We start from the raw sequence: 22,509 nt of genomic DNA on the forward strand, positions 1-22,509 counted from the left end.
AGCTGATTCAGGGAGGCAGGGTTCTTTCTTGTCCTCTGACCTGCTGAAGTTCTTCCTGACCTTTCTCTTGGCAGACCTGCCAGGTACTGTGTTCCTCCCTCCTGTGTTTACTGTTGCACTAATGGGGCACTCTATTCCAAACAGTGCATCTCTTGTGTTTCTAAAATATGTCTAATGCCTATTTCAGGTGTGATTTTGCTCAGTTGATAGCAGCAAACTCTCTCCTCCCCTCCAAAGCCACCCACCCCCCGTCCCTTTCTCTCCTCCCCTTAATTTTATTTTCTCCTCTCATCCTATATCTCTCTGTCCTCCCTCCCTCTTCCCTTCCCCCGTCTGTCTTGCTTTCTTACCTTCTTTACCTTTACCCTTCCTCCAGTGCCCTGACTCAAGGGCTCCAATGTCAATTTCCAGTTACGTGGACTCATGAAATCCTTATCAGTTAATACTGTCAGGTTTCTCTTCCTTCCAACTGAAGAATTTCTGAATGTCACAAAAGTGTCGGCCTAAGTATCCAAAAAATATGTATTCAAGTCCCTTTTCAGAATTAATCATAAGACCTTGGTTGAATCAAATGAGTTGATTAAGTAGGGATAATACCCAGCTCTCTCACCAGGCATTATGAGGATCTGACGTTGCATTTCTGGGACAATGGAGGATAAACAGAGAAAGAGAAAAATGTCAGGTGCCACTGCTGTAGCTCCGTGGTCAGGTTCATACCAGCTAATGGCTGGGGGTTGAGGCACCTGCTGACTGAGGGTGACTCACATGAGCATCTTTTGTTCTTTTGGGATAGGCATCCTCTTTCCAAAGATGTGTGCAGGGTAAGAACCCCTAAGAGAACAGCTTTTGGTTTTATACGTATGTACGCCGCCTTTCTCTTCTTTGGGATAAACGACAAGAATTTAGTTTACTCGTGTTATATGAAGATTTTAGATCTGTGTAAGGAAAACATGTCTTCCTAATAAGCTGTTAAGTGATTCTTTTCTGTTCATTTCCGATTCACTAAGACTTATTCAAGTAATAATCTCTACAACAGGATGAAAAACGAGGCAATAAATGCATCATTCAGTTGATTAACTGGAGAAAGCTGGGCCGTGTGTGCAGTGTGGAGCACAGCACTGCAGAGGGCAGGGGCATTGCTTGGGAGACTGAGGGGTTCCTTTTTGCTGTTGTTCCGGTGGGGAAAGTCAGGGGAAGGTAGGCTCTGGGGAAACCCTGCTGTTGGAGACCACACCTTACCAGCTTTGGATTCAGCACCCCATGTCTCTCGTCGGCTGTATTTATTGCAAGCATAGTCTTCTGGGATGTCCCAGGGACTGCAAGTAGGGAGTTAAAGTTTCTCTTCTCAGGACTGGAGCTCTTTCGGCATGATATGTCTTTGCTTCTGCAGGTCTTAGATTCTCAATTTGAGTGGAGAAGTCTTGCCTTAAAAATTTACTTAGGGTAACCTGGGTGGCTCAGTGGGTTAAGCCTCTGCCTTTGGCTCAGGTTATGATCTCAGGGTCCTGGGATCGAGCCCTGTATCAGGCTCTCTGCTCAGTAGGGAGCCTGCTTCCCTCTCTCTCTCTGCCTGCCTCTCTGCCTATTTGTGATGTTTCTCTCTCTGTCAAATAAATAAGTAAATAAAATCTTAAAAAAAAAAAAAACTTACTTAAATTAAACCTGAGCAAAATTAGGTCAGTGTACCTCAGTGCTTGCGTTGTCTGTTTTCACATGTACCAAGGACCTGAGTTATTAATTCCCTTCTGGGACACTTCCATGGGCCCCCTCCCCAAATCTGAAGGGAGAGTTAGAGCTATTTTGGAGAAAGAAGGATTACAGAAACGGGACTAGTAGGTTGAGACTGATTCCAGAGAGAAGGTAAATACAGGCTAAAAGAGAGGAACCCCAGCTGGCAAGAATATTGAACTGTTTTGGGGATCCACTTCTGAATGTGAGTGCTACAGATGGAGTGGAATCTGACACTTTTCAGAAGCTTTCTGTGGGGTGACGTCATTGAATTCCTCAATGATATTTTTTTTGGCTGCTGCAATATGTATCTTGAAATGCAATTTTGACCTTCAGAGGAGCACATGAGAACATTTTCCCTGCATGGGAAACTATTGTATAAAGGATTTGTGTTGTAGAAACACATCCACTCCTAGGATGATTTTGTTTTGGGTTTTTGCTTGTTTTCCTAGAAAGGTAATACAATAATTAATAATTCAGACATTCAGTCTGCTAAAATGGGGTTTGCTTCTCAACTTTGTCACTTCAGTTATTAGCTCAACAGCTAATAACTAGAGGCGATTTCTTCAACTCTCTGAGCATCCATCTTCACATTATTGAAAAGTGAATCCTATTAATATCTACCTCATGGATATTATGACAAAACATGTGGTAGCAGAAGCAACCTCTTTAACACAGAATTTGGAACATATAAACGTTCAATACATGTTTTCTCTTTAAAGTTTTTGTGTTACATAAAGCTCATTTGAAAAATCTGATTCCCGTCTCTACCCAGAAAAGGTGAAATGGAATTTTCCCAGTGCCAAAGCAACAAGGGTAGCTCAGATGTGTATGGTCATGGCAGTGACTGGGTAATATCTATTTAGTAAACAATTATTTTGAACCCATGTTCCAGGCACTGTATTCAGGAGTCAAGAATGAATGAAGGACAATATATGGTTATCTTCTGAAGGACCTTAAATTCCAGTGATGGGGTTCAGATCTGTGGCATGAAATTCAAGCATAATGCGGTGATCTAGAAGCAAGGTAGTTTACAGGATTATTATAGGAACTAAATGAGATAACCTATGGAATGCTAAATATGTAAAATACTAGAGACCGCATTCCCTTTATCCATCCCCATATATCTGTACCTGGCATATGGTAGATATACAATAAATATATAGCAATTCAGTGAATGAGTACCTGACACATGGCATACATTAGTGTTCCTGTGACATATATTATTGTAGTAATAGAGTTAACATGGGATATAATATCCTCCCTCTAGAGTTCAAGCATTTAGGGTTATGTAGGTTAGGAGGATCAGCAAAGAAAGAGCTGTTTAATTTGAGACCTGATAAGAACAAGACAAATTTGTTTAGCAAAAGACAGAGGATCTTCTCAGTAGTGGGAACAGCATGTATAATGGCCCCAGGCTGAGCGATAGCTTGGCATGTTGATGGAATTATACATTGTTCATTCAGTGTAACCAGAGGGCAGTGGAGGGAGGGATTCCCAAGTGCTGTGTGTGCCAAGTCAAAGAATGTGGACTTGAATCTAGGACCAAGGTCCACAAAAGGTTACAAGAATAAACTCATCTTTTATGTGACCAGAAAAAGCTGCCTTCAGTGTTGAGGGAAAACCTGGAGACACCTAAAGACAAAGATATGGTTTGGAATACCTGTTTTAGGAATACAGGAAGGCGATGGGTGTGTGGGTGGCTCAATCTGCCGTTGGCTCAGGTCATGATCCTAGGGTCCTGGGATTGAGCCCCACATTGGGCTTCTCCCTTTTCCCCTCCCCCTGCTCATGCTTTCTCCCTCCATCTCTTTCTCAAATAAATAAAATCTTAAAAGCAAATAAAAAGAAATACAGGATGGTGAGACCGTGATGGTAGGAATGCGGAAGGAGGATATAGAATTGCCCTCTTAACTCTCTTAAAACCATGAGGATATAACTTGGTAGAGTTTAGGACAATGACAGCTCTCTCTTCCTATTTAAATGCATTGACTTATCTTTCCATAGTAACCGTGAGTAAAGTACTATTGTTATCCCCAGTTTTCAGATGAGAAAACCAAGGCAGAGAGTGGGCTACATAACTTGTCTGAAGTTACACTTCTACTGAGTGGCAAAACCTAGATTCATTTATGTTGGTGGGACTTGAGAGTCCATAATCATTACACTGACCAAAGTGTCAGCAAGTCCCAGCCTTACCCTGGATTTCTTTGTAGCTTGGTGTTTTCTCAACTGGGAATTTAGACCATGTGACTTCAAATAATGATTGTGTCTTATGAGATTCTGCAATTAATGAAGCATTTATATAGTGGATTATCTCTAATAGTCTTTGCATGAATCCTGATAAAGGAATTACTGCTAATTTGTGGCTAAGGATTTTGGGATGAATGTATATTTTATGTCTCCTAGAAAAATGCAATCTTGTCACTTTGATCTGAGGAACCAGTATCTCCTAAAATCATGTTTTCAAAATGATTTCTCAGGATATGTATTCACTTATCCCACAACCCTTGAAATGGTCTACTCCATGCCAGGCATTGTGCTTGAAACACAAACAAATAAACAAGCAAGCAAACAAAACGGTTCAGTGGTCACTACATGCTCACTGAAGGTAATAGCCATGTAGATAAATCCTTTCTAACCAAGGTGACCCAAGTTAGAAAGGAGTCTGGCCCAAGGTCTGGTAGGACCTAGTCAAAGGAAAGTATCAGAAGAAGGGGAGGTGCTTGAGCAGGATTTTGAGGGATCAGTAGGAGTTATCTAGGTAGATAAAATTTTCATGAAAGGAGAAATCCAATACTCTGCTAATGCTTACAAAATAGCTTTTTGCTCCACTTTCCTTCTGGCCACTATTAGTTTTTCCTGTCAGTACAGACCTCATTAACTGAAGTAGGAGTCAGTATGTGGAAGAGCTGTGTCCTCACTTAGTTTTTTCATCAGTTTCAGTGACTTTTTTTTTTTTTAAACCACTGGATTGACTTGCTCTATCAACATCAAACAGAAAACAGTCTTAGTCACTCTTGTGTCCTTGAGTAATTTGCCGCCCACGGACTGGCATCAAAATAGCAGTGGACTTCGGCTGTGTCTGGCTTGTGCTATCTCAGGAATCCAAGGCAGCAACACAAATCAATTTTCTGTTTTCATTTATTTTGTTAAAAGAGATTAGGATAGTTATTTTCAAAATATAAATGAAAGAGAGGTAAACTTTGGTAGGATGGAAATACAAAGTTTAGCTCTTTTTTTTTTTTCTTTTTCCAGTATGAACCAATTTTTGGAAGTGAGAAGGAAAAGGGAATGATTAGAGATGAGACAGGATTGAATGTCTCTTTATTGATATTGTCACTCAATGAACTCTAAGTACCCTGACTAGAGAGCAATAGTCCTAGCCCCTTGGATTAAAAGAGAGAGAATAGCATTGATGTCAGAATGCTGGCCATATCCTTGCTCCAATTCCTAGTCTAGGTAAGATAATACCAGGATTTCTGCTTCCCTCAGTTTCTCTGCCTTAAAAAGAAGTCAATATCACAGGAGCACTAGGTTTGTCATACTCTGAGGTCTGGGGAAATGAGGTACCCAGTGAGATCAAAGTATGTCAAGGAAGACTCACAAAATGTATATTCTCACTTGTGTCATAGGCATTGTGAGGTGAGAACATTAGAAAAACCCCTAATCCTTTCTTGTTTCCCTCTTCTTCCTCCTCTATCCTGCTTCCTTTCTCTCCCTTCTCACCAGGATCTCAGAATTTATATTTTCAGTGATCTCTCTGCCATTTACATTGGTGAATAGTTTTAACATAGTCCTATGGTAGATTTTCCAGAAATATCATCTAAATGTTATTTTGATCAGGTGGCATAAAACATGACTGCATAAGGGACCTCTCTTTAGCATGACCTGAGGATGGCTTCCTGGAGGAGGGCAAATTCACTGGTAGGCAATCTGTGCCATGCGTTAGAGTGGACACTGTAGTCCTGCCTTGACTAGAAACTATGTTTCTCCTCAGTCTCAGTATATGTGGCTCAGGTAAGGGTACTTTTCATTCCGAATTTCAAGGATTGATGGGTGGATGGGTAGGTGGGTGGATGAGGTGGATGGATGGATATCCTGGTCAATGGGTTTGTTCCATTCCCCGATCACAGCGATGGCTTGGAGGATGGGAATGTGGTCTAAAACAGACCAATGAGATGTGTTATTGGGACTTTGGTTTGAAGTGGTTAGAAAACACAACATTTTATTATGGTTGCTAATCTGTGAAGAGGTGAGCCTAGCTATGCTGGTGACCATTTTTATCCCCATTTGGTGGGGAACCTACTTAAGAATAAGTATTCACAGTGGAAAATTAGAGCTGAGACAGGGAAAATTTATAGTATTTTCTTCTTTTGCCCCAGGAGTGGCTGCAATCTAACTTTTAAGCTAGCTTATAGCTCATTGGGATCACTGTGGTTTTTCCTTGTTATCCAGACCTGCCGAATTCAACTTCTACTGCCGACTGTCTTAATCACTATGTGTTTTAATCAGTGTGATCAAGAAAGGAAATTACATTGTTTTTTTACTCCTCTTTCAAGATACTTTGTACCATAGATCTCTGTCTAGACCACAGACTGGATGCCTTTGGATCTGGTATCAAACACTGCAGAGGGAGTTCAACCATGCATATTTTAGCAAGCTCTCCAGGTGACTTTGATATATGCTACTGCTTGAGAGTAGCTGTTCAGCATAAAATTCTGTCCCTTGGTCTTGTATGCAAGCATTCCTACCCCAAATTACTTTTCAATCTTATTTCACACTGGTCTATATAATCCTGGAACAAAGGGTCCATTATCAGTTTGTTCATGTCTTATTGGCATGTATTATTAAATAATTGCTCAGTTTTATGTAATAGAAACCTAAGTAACATTGTTTGGAACAAAAAGAGAATTTCTTGGCTCGGATATAGTGACTGAGATGGTTAGGAAGTAAGTCTAGTTAGTTTCAGGCATGGCTGAATCCAAGTTCTGATCACTAGAGAATAACTCTCTGATTGTGGTTTTCTCTGTGTTGGTTTTATCTTCAGGCCAATTCTCACTATGTTTACCATTCTCCATGTCTCTAAGTTTATGCCCTACAAAAGCCTAGCAATCTTTATAGAAATGATTGTTTTTCATTCCTAATAGCTGGAAAGTGACATCCTTTTGAAATTGAGCTAAGATGCCCTAGGGAAGATCCCCAGTTTTGATAGTATCACCTGAGCATGAGTGGGGGGGGGTGGGTTCCCCCAAAGCAAAATCATGGCTCTGTGCCAGAATAAAAATAATGTGTAGGCAAAAGAACAGGTACCTATGGTTAGTTTAGACTTGGAACATGGGCTTGTGTATTTTTTTCCACATGGATTAAATGTCCCTATATTCTCTTCCTTGTCAAAGTATACCTATCCCTAAAAAGCCCTATTACTAACCACCTTCTGCCATGAACTTTATTGATACTTGCTGTCTGTGTAGTGTGTCACGTGTCCTTATGAGTCATGTGATCATACACGTGTATTTGTGTAGTCATCCCCTCCAATCAGTGAGCAACCTAAGGGCGGGGTCACTGCTATAAGTTAAACCATTAACTCTTAAGTTCTCTTCTGTACTGATGGAAGGAATACATGTGTGAGTGAATAAATGACATTAAGGTTAACTGAATAAACAGAGAAGACAAAGTAACAATCAGGCACAAGAGAGTCTGTTATGATAGATGGATTGTGTGAATAGTAATTGCCCTGGCCTAGTTTTTGGCTCTGAGATTTCTTCCAATACTCACAACTATGTTGTGAGCATGTACCATAGCATTTGTCATTCACTACTCCTTTACCTAAGGTTCAGCAGTCCCTATTCTTAAATCTGTTGATATGGAAGATTTGAATTTTATGATAAAATATTCCAAGATAGATTTCACAACGCCAGGATGAAATTATAGGCATAAAAATTTGAGCTGAAAGGAACTTAGTTTATTGGAATTGGAGTCTAGTCTCTTGAATTTACAGAATGTTCATGTATTCCTGCAATTCCTTTATCCTTTCAGAATTTCCTCTGGTGGGCCAATCAACATTTATCCTTCCCACTATCCACTAAATTAAACATATTATTCATAATATATAGTTACCTTATTAATTGATACCTCCACTAAAATGTAAGCCCATGAGAATGAGCATTTTTGTTCTGATTTCTTCCCTATTATAGGAGAAGACCATTTTGCATCCATTTACAGATTCATTTATATTTGATTGCTAAATGTGCCTGTTCTTAGGCTCTACCTTTGAACTGGTTTAACATCTACTTGGCTCTTCATTAATGAGTTAAATAAAATCTTTAATATATGCTCATTTTATATCTATATATGAAAGTCCTAATTTTACCTTCTTTTGGTAAATTATTGTTTCTTAATTTATTTTTTAAAGATTTGTTTATTTTAGAGGGAGTGAGCAAGTGAGGGGAGGAGCAAAGGAAGAGGGAGGGAGAGAGTCTCAAGGAGATTCTACACTGAATACAGAGCCTGACATGACCAATGGCTAGATCTCATGACAGAGATCGTGACCTGAGCCAAAACAAAGAGTCAGATACTTAACTGACTGAGCTATCCAGGTGCCCCAGGAAGTTATTCTTTAAAATTCACCACTGTATCTTCAGAGTCAGAATCCTACTTGTCACATAGTAGGCCTAAATAAGTTATTTATAAAACATATGAGCAGTTGTAATCAGCAACTTTGACTAAGAATGTACGCCCGTCCCAGGTGGGCTTAGGGCTACCTGAGCCACATTGTGTGAAGCACAGATGTTCCTCTTTGAAACCTCTTCTCCTATCTTGCAGGGTCCCCTCCCATCAGTGTTTAGGAAGAAAACTTCCTTTTTTGGTCAATGGTTCAAACTCCCACTTAAATACATGCAAACTTTACATTAAGATATTAATAACTGATGAAATGCTAATGTATTAACCTTCAAGGGGCTTTATATTTTTCAAAAAAATGAAATATGTGGATTTGTTAGATTATTCAGCACCTTACACCCTCTGCTTGAAGCTGTTAATAGAAGGGAGAATTACTTCTGGGATGGACCAGCTGCTGCTAGAAAAGTTTTTGGTAACCTCTTACTCTCTCACACTTCAGCAGCATTTTACAAAGGACTTGTATTTTAGATTTTTATGTTTTTAATCTCAAGACTCTTATGAGCTATCTGCTCTCAACCCCATTTCATAGATGAGAGAAATTATCCTGGGGGATAAATCATTTTTCCAAAGGGGTACAACTAGAATTTGAATCTTAGAATCACTTTATATTTGTACACACAACCAGCTTGTGACAAGCATGAGTTTTCTAATTTCTTGCCCAGAAATGGATGTCCAAAGCTCTTTTATGATAGTCCAAAGTACTTTCATGATCTTGACACATCCTTTCAGGATGGTGCTTTTGGAAAAATAGAATTAAAGAACGGAATTTGGATCAAAGGCATACTTTGATATAACCTTAGCTGATATTGAGAAATTTTGTGAGTATAACCAAAGGACTAAAAAGTTATGTGGTTCTTCAAACATGAACTTCAAAGAGATGTCCTAAAGTAATTTAGTAACCTTTTTATATCTGAGCATGCTAATAAATCTGGGTTCTGGCACATCCCACCTTTTACATGATTCTAGAATTCCATCATTATGGGGATATCTCTTGTCTCTTCTATTACACACAGAAGAGTGATCTTCATGTGGTCATCCAGTTCTTCCAAACTGTAGAATTCTGCATAACTGAATGTTAATAGGGTCTCCTGCTTCCAGGAGGATAGAAGTAATTTTCTCTATCCCTCCCACTGTGTACAATAGAAAAACATGGGCATTATATATAAGACAAACATAAGACTCTGAGATGTGGAAAGAATGTACGCTGCTCAACAAATCAACAAATGGTGCTGGAATAATTAGACATCCATAGGCTAAATGACAAACAACAACAACAAAACCACTCTGTCACATATTGTAACACATTAAATCAAAATGGATCATAAAATTATTTGAAATAAATAAAACAATGAAACTTTTAGAAACAAATGAGAATCTTCAGTATCTAGGGCTGGCAAACAAATCCTCAGACTTACTACTGAAAATGTAATCCCTGAAAGAAAAAAAAAATGAAAATTGGACTTTATTGACCTTAAAACTTTTGCTCTTTGAAAGGCTGTTAAGAGGATGAAAATAAACTACAGATGAGGAGAAAATATTTGCAGACCATATACCAACAAGCAACTAGTCTCTAGAATAAAGAATTCTTGAAACTCAACCTATGAAAGGAAACAATTTAATTAGACAGTAGGAAAAAGATAAAGAGAGTTTTCACCGAAGAGAGCATACAAATGGCAAGCCCCATGAAAAGATGTTTAATGTCAGCAGCCATAAGGGAAACACAAATAAATTCACAACGAGATGACATTACACACTTACAAGGATGACTTAGAGAGAGAGAAAAGAGGCAGCACCAAGTGCTGATAACAATGTGGAGACATTGGATCGCTCATACGCTGCTGGTGGGAACATAAAATAGTATAGCTACCCTGAAAAATAGCTTGGCAGAGTTTTGTTTTTGTTTTTAAATAATCATCCAACTACCGTATGATCCAACAGGTACACTCGTGGGGATTATCTCAGAGACATAAATAATTATGTTCATACAAAAACCTGTATACATAGCATTATTGCGGCTTTATTCAAGATAACCCCAAATTGGAAGCAACCCAGATTCAGTGGCTGAGTCAACTATGGCATATACAGACCATGGACTGCTACTCAGTAATGAAAAGGAGCACATTATTGATACATGCAACAATCTAGATGAATCTACAGAAATGTATTGACCTGGGGAGGGGTGGAAAAACCCCCAAAACAATCCCAAGAGGCCACATTTTATATGGTTCCATTTATTATCACATTACTGAATGACACAATATTAGAAATAGAGAACACATAATTGGTTGCCAAGTCTTAAGGAGAGGTAGGAGTGGGAGGGAATGGGTATGTCTATAAAAGTGTAACATGAGGGATCTTGTGATGAGGAAAGGTTTTGTATCTTGATTTTGTCAATGCCAATCTGTTAATTGATGTACTACAGTTTTGTGAGATGTTCTAATTAGAGAAAGCTAGATAAAAGGTACATAGAATCTTTTTGAATTATTAAAATGCATGTAACTTAACAGTGATTTAAATTTATCAAGTGTCTTATTAAAATGTTTAGAAACAAAGTAATGGTGCCAACTAAAGTGTTAAAGGATCATGAATGTTTGGAAAATGGCAAGTTAAATAATAGGTTTTTGCATTACAGATCTTCTGAGAGAACTTAGGTGATTTGTATATCTCATGGAGGAAACCATCACGTGCAGAACTTCCCAAGTATATTTAACATGGAACATTTTATTTAAGAATATTATTGACATCTTATTGAAACAGCGTCCTCAGAAACCTACATCTGCATATATTAAGAGTTCCCATGTTTCAGGGACCTGAGTAAGTGTGTTTTATATGGCAAGACCATGGAATGCTTACAAGAATTCTATGGTGAGGAAACTGGAATCCTGATGTCTGGATCCTACCCGGGGATTGTGATGCAAGAAGTCTGGCAAGTGGCCAGAGTACTGGAAGTTTTAGAAGACTCCTTAGTGATGGCAATGTGAAGCCAAGGTTGAGTGAGGAACGCTCTAGTGAAAGTCTTTGGTCTGTGGACTAGCAATAGTGGCATCACCTGACACTTACAGGAAATGCAGAATATCAGGCCCTAATCCAGATCTACTGAATCATAGCCTATGTTTTAACAGGTCCCCCAGACCATTCATAGACATATTAAAAAATAGTGCTCAAAATAATAGCTAGTAAAGTTAGGAGATTTGCACTCAGATAGTCTCTATGGTACCTGTGGTCTTAAAACCACAGTATAGAACTTGTGTTTTTATCAAGTGCATTGGTAATAAATAAGTGCAAAGCAAGTATGCTAAGTATTGCACTGAATTGACGTGGAATAGTGGCTCCAACATGAGAACTGGTTCTCCTATTTGGTCCTGAGCTGTTGTGTCTTTATTGGGTTGGTGCCTTTAGCATGGGCACCATGCATAACAAAGACCCTTAATGACATGAGAGGTCTGTATGCCATCATTCTGAGAGGACAGTGGAGAAGGAAGCCAGAGAAGCTCTTTAAATGAGAAATGAGCAGAAGATGAGTATATAAAGGTTGCTACATAGGACAGGGTGTGGCCAGAACTCAGCGCAGAGGACAGGAGAGAATACAGAGTAACTGCCCAGTGTTAGTGGTGACCCACATCCTTACTGGATGGTCATACTGGCAGGTCATTCCTGGAATATCAAGTACAGGCTGACTGACACTTGGTGTGAAAACCTTTTGAGGAGAATAAGAATTTGGTGACTATAGAGTCCTAACTATGATTCTTTGTGGCAAGTTAAATTAGATGGGGTCTCTGTCCACTAGGAGCCCATAACCTAAAAGAAAATTTCTGTCTCCTTGCCTTTCTTCCACCTTCACATCTTCCCAACTTTGTATGGGATATTAAATTAGATATTTGCAAGATATAGAAATGAATGAGACCATTTCTATGCATCAGGAACATAAAACCAGTAGAGAAGACTGGTACAGAAAACCATTGTGTAGATTATAAAGCCAAATAAAACAACTAGTAGAGATGGAAATTCCTTGAGAATGTAGGAAAAGGAATAATTTTATTCCTTTATAATTTTATATATATAATATATACATATACATATATACATATATATTATATATACATATACATATATACATATGATAATATATATATTATCTCAGCCTTCACGCAAGAATGATGCAGTTGTTATGAGCCTTCCTAAGATTGCAGAGGGTTGGAAAGAGTGCTGTCCTATTGATGACTGCACTTGACCAAAGCCAAAATTGAAGGCAGTGTCAAACACATGGGACGTTTAATGAGGTTGGAAAGGGTAAGAAGGAGCAACATTATAGGAGCTTTTGGATGTTGAATGATGAACACACAACTTTCTGCCTGCACTGCAGGGGAAGGGGGAGGCTTGATGATGAAAGCCCTAAGTCAGCCCAGGACATTCACTGCCTGAGCTGGTATTCCAGTTCTGCCACTTGCTTGCCACAAGCCACAGAAAAAAGCTCTTACCTCTCAAAGCCTCAGTTTAACTCATCCCAGGGTTGTTGTAAGGTGTAAAAAAATTAAAAAAAAAAGAAAAAAGAAAAAAATGAAAATCCATGTAAAGCTCTGAGCATGGCACTTGGCAGGTAGTAAACTCCTGATGAGCACTTCAGTGGTGGGGGAAGACAACTGTGGTAGTGGTGAAATAGGTATGAGGAAGTAGAACTTGCAAGGAGGCATAAAGACAGTCAGGACCCTTGTCTGTCTGGCTTTCCAAGAACCTAAATAATGCCATTCATGAGCTTCAGGTTCACATCAGAAATTGTTTTGTGTTATTCTCCTGTTATGCTGGCACTGTACATCAGTTAGGCTCCCAAGGGTTCATTGATTATGGTAGAGTGCAGATTTGATAGTGATGGAGCCTATTTTATTACATAAAAGAAATGAAAGATTTGCTACCTTAGCAATTCTGAAGTCGTGCAATCACAGCTTATAGAGCAAGTGGATTTAGATGTAAAGGGAGGTGTTTCTTTGTCAGAGAAAAGTAAAAACAGATTGAAATTTGGAGGTAAATCGGGATAACACTACTAGAGATTCTACAAGAAGATACTTTCTTGTGTCAAAACTGAGTGTTTACACACAGGGCTGCTATTAGCCTTCTGGAAGGACCCTTTTGACCTTGGAGAACTGCAGGAAGCTCTGAGATTATTTTGAGTCCTGTCATGCTTATTAAATTCCAGGATCATTCCTGAGCCCTTTTGTTGACCAAATATGACCTCTCATCACTCTGCAACATAAAACACAAGTTTTCAAGCGTCTCTAGTCGGTGGCAGGTGGGTAGATGCATAACTGAGACTTGTTGTAATAAAGTGTTCACTTAGAGAAAAGACTCAGTGTACACTCTGCTTGACCATGGCTTATTCAGCAAGTAGGGGCTGAACTTAGCAGTCCGACCTTGAACAAGAAAGTTACTCCTCTGATGCCTCAGTCTCTAGTCTATGAAATTCAAAAAAAAAAAAAAGGAAGTACTTAATGTAAACCTTTTCAGTTCTTACCATGCAGGGGCATAAGAAGTTTTTATGTGACAGGTGGGTCTTGGCATCCTTTCTGTTACACGATAAGTGCCTAATAAATAGTAAGTGTATTTTATAAACTATAATGAAATCTAAGTTGCTATGGACTGTAAAATGCACCATCACTTCACATATATTACAAAAGAAAAGCTGTCAATTACATAGTCACACACTGCTCTCATTATTTGGAATATCTGTGTCATATATACTTAAGATTTACTCAGGATATTTTTATCCTATTTTACTTCTGCACATATTTTTTAAAAAATGGACAAATAAGCTCTTCCTAAAACTTGACAATTGAAATTAAACTGTTATGACTCACCTTTAACTCAGACATTACTAGTGCTTTACAATCTCTGCCAGCCAAGCCAGACTTGTGTTTTACCAAATTTTTAATACCCAAAATCATTCTTTCTGCCACTAAGAGCAATTGAGATGAAGTGTTCTTTAAGAATATGTACCTGACTAAAAGCGATGGGTGCTGGACTCTGAGATGGCTTTGCAGCTATATACAGCAAGTCTACTTATAAGAACTGCTTCAGGAATATTGAGAAACCACTGATTAACTCTGCTCCACACACCCCCACCCTGCCTAGTCACCACTCCCCTGCCCGCCTGCCTCCTCCCCCGCTATTTGCCTCCTCATCGAAAGAATTTCTCTCTTGCCTTCAGGATTGTCTTCTAAGCTGCTAATAATACCCATTCTGCCCTTTTCATGCTGACCTCTTGATGTTTCCACATGCCCAGGCACTGATAACTTGAGTCCAAACCCAAGCCTGGTTTGGTTGACAGAGATTATAGAGGAGTAAGGATTGCAAATTTCAGAGATGTTAAAAGATACAAGTTACATTTGTGAAAAGATGAAACATGTAATAAAAATACAGATTAGTAGAGGGTGTTATGCTAAGCAAGATAGGTCAGTCAGAGAAAGACAGTTATCATATGATCTCACTGATTCGTGGAGTTTAAGAAACAAGGCAGAGGATCATAGGGGAAGAGAAGAAAAAAATAAAAGATGAAACCAGAGAGGGAGACAAAGCCTAAGAGACTCTTGGTCATAGGAAACAGAGGGTTGCTGGGAGAGAGGGGGTGGAGGGATGGGGTAACTGGGTGATGGGCATTAAGGAGGGCATGTGATGTAATGAGCACTGGGTATTATAGGACTGATGAATCACTGACCTCTACCTCTGAAACCAATAATACATTATAGGTTAATTAAAAAATAATAATAATAAATCCTCATAACAACAACAAAATATGCATTTAGTGAAAGAAAAAGTGTGCATGAGTCTTCCTGTAAGTGAGAACTTGTCTAACTCCCTGTTTCAGTGTCACCTACAGACCAGCACCTGGGAACCTGTTAGAAATTGCAGACTCTGTCACCATCCAGGTTTACTAAATTAGAACTTGAATTTTAACAAGATCCCCAGCTGAGTGACACATCAAAGTAAAGAAATACTGCTCTTATTTGTAACATCAAATGTATTACTTGACAGGTCTGCTTACATTGGGTTTCCCTGTATGCACAGGCTCCCCGTCCCAGCCCGTGCTCCCTGTCCTACTCTGCTAATTCAGGTCACACCTAAGAACACATCTTACTGGAATATCCTTTCGTGTCAGTAACGAAAACTGAGATTTCATTACGTTTATCCCCTTCACCTGTCTTACCACACTTAATGGGGACAGGCAGGAGGCACTGCGTTACCAAAAAGTCACCCGCAGCTATATCCTTTTCTAGAAGGCACAAGACCAGCAGGAGGGCTAGATTCTTCAATAACTGCCTGCTTGTAGGCCTGCTTTTCTTTACCCCCTTACCAGTGTTTACAAACCTGTTCCAAACATACATCCTAACGAGACTGGGCTTATAAATTGCTTTCCTGCTCCAGTGTTCACAGTTCGACAGTTGAATTGGCTTAAAATTGAAGGTTGGGAGGGAGTAGCTCCAAAGACACATAGAGGAAAGCCTGAGGACATCATTCCAGAAAGTGTGTATCTCCACTTCATTTAGCACCGTGTTTGGAAACTCAACTCCATGCCCTGAAAACAGGCCATGGCCTTCACTTATGCTTCTCTCCCTCTCCCAAGGCCAGTTTTCAGCTTAGTTAGTAGAATCAGGGGACTCAGCACTTTTGTTTTGCAAATATCAAGTGTCAGCTAATGGCCCACTTAAGAGCCTTACCTCAGGGTTCTTCTGCAGGCAAAGTGGGGTCAGGCCCAGGAGAAGTGGAGGAAGGGTGGTGTGGGGAGCAGGGAACGGAGCTTCGGCTTCTGAATTTCCCTAAGAATTTAGCTACCCGTCTAAGGTGCTGAGCTTGTCATGTTGTTTGTGAAGCTATTTCTGGCATTTATCAACTTTCACTCTTCTAGAAAAGAATTCTCTGTAATATTTCTACTGCAATCACGTTTCCTCGGATAGTTGCCATATAGAATCTTCATTCCTTTTTCTTTTGTTCAGTCTTTTCATTCATCTTGGAGCATTTCTTGGGTGCCAAGTATTGGGACAGCGGAGAAGGAGACCAACTCCATCCTGACCCATAGAAGTGTGTTTTGATGAACTTTTGTGATCTGTCTAAACTTAGAAGCCCAAAATACCCAATATGTACTTAAAAGTGGAAGAACAATGGTTAAAACATCATGAATAGAGTTTTGGGGGGAGTAATATGATGAATGTTTTCTTCTCATTAAATGTGCAGTCTCTTTCAAACTTGGGCTTGTGGTTGAACTTTCTGCAGTCCCCATACCTTACAACAGGCCAGGGAAGAGAACCTTACTCTCTAACCCACTCCTGGATGGCAGCAAAGGCTCCCCAGGGGACATGATCTCCAGTTGAGAATGCATGATGAGCACTTTCTACTGAAGCTAGGCCATAGGCAGAGGGAGATGGGCATGAGAGGATGCTCAATGGTGAGAGGGAAGGAATGGCTTTCACAGCTCTTAAAATGGGCATTAACAGCACCTGAGAGCTTGTTAATACATCTGCAAGTGTATCTGTTTCTTATGACTACTGTAACAAAGTAGCACACTGGGTAGCCTAAAACAGAGATGAATATTCTTTTGGTTGTGGAGGCTAGAATTCCAAAATCTTGCTCACTCTCCTGCTACTGGTCATTGTTGCCAATCCTTGGCATTCCTTGATTTAGAGTTCATAACCTCCACGTCTGCGTCCATGGTCACATGGCTGTATTTCTTCTGCCTGTGCATGTCTTTCCAATGGTGGTCTCTTCTGAGTGTGTCTGTCTCCGTGCCTTGTCTTATTCTCTTAATAAGGACACTCTTAATAAGTCACTGGATTAAGGGTCCACCATAGTGTAGTATGACCTCATTTTACATCTTAATTACATCTGTAAGGACCCAATTTCTAAATAAGGCCACGTTCATAGGTACCAGAGTTTAGGATTTCACCATCTCTTTTGTGGGGATGCTATGCAACCTCCAACAACAAGCTTCTGGTTAGACCTACTACATCAGTAGTTCTGCTAAGGATTCAGACATGTGCTGAGTACTAGGTATAAGATTTATGTTTTAAGAGAGGTGGGAGAAAGTGTTGAGAGTTCAAAGTCATGGACCCACGGACCCATGGATGGAGTGAATGGGAACAAGAAAAGGTCAAAGAGATGCCATTACCAGAACTTAAATAGGGCTTTAAAGGAGGTAGAAATTTTGTTTCTTTTCCTTTCCTGTGTTTCACATGCTTCAGTTACAAGGTTCAGGAGTTTATCAACCCTTATGACTGTGTTTTGTAACATCTTGTAGAATAATTACTGTTGTACAAGGTGAAATACTAAATGTTTTATGTCAGCTATTATCCCTATTTTTAAGCTATCGAAATATCTACTGTTTATCTTTTTAATTCTGTCTAACTCTTTACCTTACATGGTAAAATCATTTGCTCCAGCATTGTAGGCTTCCAAACTTAGTTGTTAAGAAAGACTTTGGTTTGACTCTAGACTCTGCCGCTTACTGGTAAATATAGTCTTGAAGGCTGATTCTAGTCTTTAAAAATTAATGAAGAATAGTAATTAGGAAGAAATAACATCAGAAAGAAACCATGAACTTAAAATAGAATAAAAAACACTTCAGATAGGGGCGCCTGGGTGGCTCAGTTGGTTAAGCAACTGCCTTAGGCTCAGGTCATGATCCTGGAGTCCCAGGATTGAGTCCCGCATCAGGCTCCCAGCTCCACAGGGAGTCTGCTTCTCCCTTGGACCTTCTCTCTTCTCATGCTCTGTCTCGCTGTCTCCTTCTGAAATAAATAAATAAACTCTTTAAAAAAACATTTTAGATAAACCATTTGAGAAGACATTTGTCTGTTAAGGGCAGTTGAGAATTTTGCCACGATGCCACCAACACTTTCAGAGGCCAGCACCCATACATAATACTTCCATTTGAATGGGACTTAGTACTTTATCCACAGATTATCTATTATTTTAGTGAAGATAATGCATTAGATTGCTCCCATGTATTTGGATTTCAAGAGGGAAAATTCAAAACTGAAGATAAAGGAAACCCCTGCTATGGAATCACCAAATATTTTCTCCAGAAATGAAAGTTTAACTAAAATAAAAACCTACCTCCTATAATCACTATGATTTTTATAAGAAGAAGGCTATTTTAACACCCCATATATAGGAAATACATGAGCTCAAAATGAAGGATACTAATTAAAAGGGAGTATTTAGTTTTCTGTTTAACTCTGTCATTATTTTCCAAGTTTTATTCCAGGGGATGAAAATTTTAGGATGGACCAACATTGTCCCTGACCAAATTTTAGAAACCAATTAACTCCCCTCCCTAGGGAACATGTTGCAGTAACCTGGTGAACTTTCCCCAAATCATATGCTGCTTCCTCCCTGGAAGGGAGTTTGCTTCCTTTCCTTTTTCTTCATATCACATGGAGTTTGTGACCCTTATGAACCACTCTACAGGCATGTGTCATATCTGCCAAGCAGAGTGTTGCTATAGCAAAAGAAAACAAGACCCTCAAAACAAATCTGTTGATGATCTACTCTAGGGGTTATGGGTAAAAGTCCATTCCACTGGAGCCTATAGTTCTGTGTAGAATTTGCCTGGTGCATTGATTGGATATTCTAAACAAGAATAGAGAGGCAGGATGGGAAGGAAAAGCAATGGAGTCACTTAGTGCAGTCTTTCATCCCGTGCACACATTCCTTCTATCTTTGGGTACTAGACAGAATCATAAAATCCTCCTCATCAGATTCAGGCTGAGTAGATTTACCAGGTACCTGCCTATGCCAGGAACTGTGCTCGGTGCTTCTTAGCTGCTCTTTCCTTATCATGCGTGGAGCTATTGTGACCCTCTTCTCCCTGTCCCAGATGACATGAGCGAGGTTTTGAAAGGCTCATGACTGTGTCCACAGCTACTTCCCCTCTGCAGATTCTCTTAGCTTCTCTTTTTCTTGAGAGGATGTTGATGCTTTGTAAGCCCAGGACCACATTAGTGCCCTTCTCTTACATGTGCCGAGCTTCTATTCATCCTATTGAAACAACATTCTTTTCCCTGTTCCTGCTGATATTCGTCATCAGTGTAGAGTACCTGGTGTCAAGCAGGGCGCTCTGACACAATGGTTCCTCCTGGAGGCTCTGGAGTGGCCTTGGGCAGTTTCCTTCTCTGTGTCCTCATTTGCTGACTGTAAAATAAGTGTTGTGTTCGCACCCACCTCATAAGATTCTTGAGAGGCAAAGCAAGTACAAACATTTAGTCCATTCCTTGACATGTCTTAATCATCTTTATTATAAGCTCTTAGTGTTACATAAAATAGGAATTAAAATACGAATTTATAGATTTATAAATCAATTAAATAAACTATCTTACTGCATGTTACATCCAATTTCCTCAAAACAACTGACAGCCTATCTTGTACTAGCCTCACTTCTCTTTAGACAAGTGAGCATGGTAAGGTAGAGATAGTCTTGATGCTGTATGGCTGGCCAGGGCCTTGAGGATAGTAAGCATCTGGATTTTGAGTAAGCGGATAACAAAATTATGCACAAATGAGGAGGTCTGCTTCAAGGAATTGTACATGGAGCTCAGTGTATGCAACACAGTTCTTTTTGCTGTTGTTAGAAGATGTTAATACTTGCTGATTAAAACTCTCAAAAGGGTGGCTAAAAACAGAAGTAAAAGCCATAGATTCCCTGCTTTTTTTTTTCTTTGTATAAGTCCTTTCCTACTTAATAAATATTTATAGAAATAAAATGTTATGGAAAATGTATCTACATACCTAAGTCATTTTCATTGGCAGAGCTTTCAAAAGCATGAAAGATCATTTCATATCTTTTTTTCCCCCCTCCATGGCTTCCAAAGTGGAATGGGCCCATGGTAGTAGCTCAATATATGAGTAGAGGGAGATTTTCTCTGAAAACAAATGTTTATCCAACTGCAAAACTTTGTATCAAATGTTAAAATTGGAGACTTCAGAGTGGGGCAGAAACTCTGCTCTGACAGTGACTAATTCTGTGATTGTGGTTCCAAATTCTTTGAATCTCTTTTGTCCCATTTGCAAAATGGGGATAATATCTATAGAGTTGATGTGAACACTAAGTGGATGTAAAGATTATTTGAAGCATGTAGCACAATGCCAGAAACATAGAATGTAGCTACTTCAGAGCATCTAATGAAAGGCATGCTTGCCCATCTTCCACTAGATTGATTCTTTTCTTGTCACTCTGAACCTACAACCCTGACCAATGAAATTTAACGCGTTCTTAGCTCATCTGTTGTGAAACAGAGAAGCTAATATTTAATACTTCACAAATCCTATAGGAATTCTTTAGATAAAATGAAAGAACATTTTAAAAAGAAAAGTTAATTTGGAAATAATTTAGAGTTATAGCCCAAGTCCTAATGACTTGCAGGTGACAGTCATTCTCTATCAATTACAAAATCTCAGCATTCCTTTCTCAGCTTTTAATACACATCTTGACTATCTCCCAGCTGCATAGTGGGTAGAAATTAATTTAAATCAAAGTTAAATAATTGGGAAAGACCACAAATAGGTCCCTAGAACTAATATTCCTTGGAAACTAATGTGGATTTGGTTTGAATTTAGAAGACTTGGTGGCAGAATAGATTCTTGGTGGCATGACGATGACTGCACTGAATGAATGAATAAGAGGAGTTTCTTAGATCTTGGGCTAGTTGCCAGTTGAGGTCTCCACTAAGTCTCAGAATCAAAGAATTTGTAAGTCTGAATTCTCTACTTTTTAAAAATTTGCTGAAGTTACTGGAAAAATAAAAAAAAAAAATCAAGAGATGAAATAAAGAACATGTGATTCCCCTTTCTTTATCTAAAAGGTGGGAATAATGTTTTCCTCCTTGCACCTGACAAAGTCACAGGAAGAAGTAGTAGATTCTCTGCAGGGCAAATTGTTCTCACTTTTCTGTGCCAATGCACATTAATTCCCCACAGGATCTCCTGTTTTTTCCACTGTGTACATTTGCAGAGTTGGATTCATATTTTGCTCTCAAGTGCAATGGTGCACACAGCAATGCTAATACAGCTGGAACTGACGTGCTGCTCCCCGGAACTTCATTCCTATGTTTTGGCATTTATTTATCTCAAGGGCCTTCAACCTGTTACCCAGGTTGGACCAGAGGAACCCTGAATCCACAGTTTACAAAAGGATATTTGCATATGAAGATAAACTCTTGAATTTGTTTCTGGTCTTAAGATTCCTAACCCCAGCCCTGCCCATGTGTTTTTAATTACTCTTTTTTCTTGAGCAAGTTAGTGTTAACATTTTCTGTCACTGGCAACCCAAGCTTTCTGACAAAAGTGCTGTCTAGGTGTGGGGCCCTGGCTGAGGCTCTGAGAATTGTATGCAGAGCAACCACTATTGCATGTCTCCATGGAGTAGATGGCTTACAGAAGCAGGCACATTAATTGGGGAAGCACGTTAATAACTGGGAATTTCCAAAACAGATCTACTCTAACAAATAACACACAGTTCAATCAGAGCATTCAACAGATTGGAAGAGGACAGTGGATAACAGTTCCTTGAGAAGGAAATCTATGACCTTAAATATGGAGAATGACTAGAAAGTAAGTAGGGGAGCAGAAAAGGCAAAAGAATTCCAAAGAGGGAAAAAAAAGATTTTTAAATAATAAATACTTTTGGATTAAAAAAAAAAAGGTAAAAAAATGGTAAAAAGAAACAAAATTCCAAAGAGAGAAAATAGCACTGGTAAAAGAAAACATGGCATAAATGCCCTGTGGCAGGAGGAACAAGAAAAGAAAGGAAAGAAAAGAGGTCCCAGTAGCAGACTATGAGAACAAGTAGGAGAGTGGCTAAAGTGATGCCTGGAGAGACAAGTCAGGCAGATTATGGAAGGGTCTTGAAAGCCATTTTAAGGAGTATTGTATTTTAGTGTAAAAATGATGAAAAGCCATGTAGTCAGTGGTCTTAGGTTGTAAATTCAAGGCTCATCAAGGCAAAATAGATTTGTCCAAGGCTGCATATTGCCCATGTGGCAAAGTTGGGTCCAGAACTCGTGCCTCAGATTCCTGGGTGACCTAAAGAAACAATTTCTGGTAGTCCTTAGTGTTTTGAGTATC

The sequence above is a fragment of the Neovison vison genome, chromosome 1 (genome assembly GCF_020171115.1).
Source record: "Neovison vison isolate M4711 chromosome 1, ASM_NN_V1, whole genome shotgun sequence".
In the NCBI taxonomy this organism is placed as follows: domain Eukaryota; kingdom Metazoa; phylum Chordata; class Mammalia; order Carnivora; family Mustelidae; genus Neogale; species Neogale vison.